Consider the following 2,174-nt stretch of genomic DNA (forward strand, 5'->3'; position numbering starts at 1 on the left):
AGTTTCGCCGTAAATGACCGGCTGAGGCCCCCAGCAAGTTAATTACCATGAGAATTTATAAAATAACATGCGTTCACCGTTTTCACGTAACATGTCATTTCAATTAGAATTGCTAGCAATATGTAGATTTTTCTTTGCTTGTAATGCTTTATTTCTTTCCATCATCACTTAGCTTTTTATGTTTCTTCTGAGCAGCATTTGATAATATTATTCTTTAGCCATCACCATTTAATAAATGATTCGGACCGCAATGTCAACATTTTCGAGTGGATTTTCAATGAAAAATTATAAAATATCATCTTTTCAATGTTTCGTGCAACGGACTTCACTCCATGGCACTTTTTTATTTTAATTGCTAGCAAAATCCGGAGCAGGGAGCCTCTTGTGGTAACTAAAGTGCAATCTAGTTGACGAAGAATGCGATATATCATGAGGAAACAAAACATATCGACATCCAGTGTGCGTGATAAGGTTGTTAAGGGTATGATTACGATGGAGAAAGTACCTATGGCGGATAATCCAACGGATATGTTGCTCAAACTAGTTCCTTTGGCCAAGTCCAAGCATTAATTAGCGTTATCACCATTTGAGTTGCCTAGGCGGAGTTGGTGGTGCTTCATCCCTTATTTCCTACACCGAATACGCTCACATAAGCTTAGGAGTGTTCGTCATTGGTTCCGCCATTTGGGCGGTGGGCTTATGTGGTCACTCTTGGTAGTGAGGGCAAGAGGTTTTGTAGCGTTTGGCATAACACTCTTCTAAAGATACGAAGATGGAGATTTGTTGAGTTTTGACTTTCAAATTGGCGACAAGTGTTTTTTGGACCATGCGCATTTATTTTAGGACCGAAGAGGGACTATAAAAGGGATGTGTTGCATACAACATCTAACCCTAGCCTCCACATTCTCTTCTTTTTTTTGTTATTCCTACCTTTGACATTTTGGATTGTACTCTTGTACTTATTGTCGAATATAGTGAAACTCCTCTCTCTCTCTCTCCCCGTGTTTTCCGGTCTTGGGTTTTCACATATATCTTGTGTTTTGTGTGGTTTTGATTTTGCTTTCATCCTTCTTATTTGTGCCTTGATTTGTGCATCTTTTGGTATTGTTCCGCAATATATCTATTTATTTATATTTTTTAGGTATATAAAAATGCAATCACTTCGCTATGGTTGCAAGCTTTTTGAGTCAATTATTTTCGATTTTAAATTCAAATTGATTTAATAACTTAAGTTATTCAAACTTGAAAGAATGTAACTGAACTTGAATGATTGATGAGTTGCTTAACCGTGAATTATGAGACCCACTTCTCTTGAGTTGAGAGAGTTCAAGAAGGCGACTTGCTATTACGTATCGACTCTTGCATGCTCTATGAATAATTATGTTGCATAACACAGGGTCGCACAGGACAATATTTTCACTACCAATATCAGATTTAACATTAAAGTTACATATATACCATTAGCATTAAAAAGCCTCTCTGTTTTAATAATACTTTCCTCTGTCACAATTCACAGCTCCATCATTGTCTTCCCATGTTTGGTGGCTCTCATGAATTTATATTTGTACACAAAACAAAAAACCGGAAATTAAATTAGGAGAAATTATTATGAAGAGTAAAATGGTCAATTTTACGAAGACAATTTAAAACAAAAATACCAAAAACGCCAACCCTCCTCTGCTTCCTTTGAGCAAATAAAAACGCAAACTCTCGGCGCACCTTTGGATAGTGAGGTTTCTAAGCGAAAGTGGAAGGAAAGCTTCCGAACCGAAAGCAAGGGATGGATTTTCTTTGGATCAAAAAGCGGAAAGGTCGGTTGGAAAGCGAGACGCCTTGGCAGGCTTTTGAATTTGTTCCTAAAAAGCTATGTGCAGGTTTTTATTTAATTAAAAGAGTTTTGTAGCGTACGCTCCACATGTAACCGCGGCCACCCTTCTTACATGGGAAGGGGAGGTGGGGTGTTCGATTCCCTACCTTCTCAAGGGTTGGGGTGAGAATATTTAATTTCAAATGTGAGGTTCAATTTTCACGCTTTATAAAAGTGCATGATAAAAATCTAAAAGTTAAATTACGGCAGACCAAAAATAAAATGTGCGCACAGTAATCTGATGGACTAGATAAATGCACGCCAAGCTGAAGCTGAAGCTAGTCTCCAAAACCAGAATCAAGTGGTT

The sequence above is a fragment of the Syzygium oleosum genome, unplaced genomic scaffold, assembly GCF_021117445.2.
Source record: "Syzygium oleosum isolate NSW1041296 unplaced genomic scaffold, Sole_v2.1 Sole_v2.34, whole genome shotgun sequence".
Lineage (NCBI taxonomy): Eukaryota > Viridiplantae > Streptophyta > Magnoliopsida > Myrtales > Myrtaceae > Syzygium > Syzygium oleosum.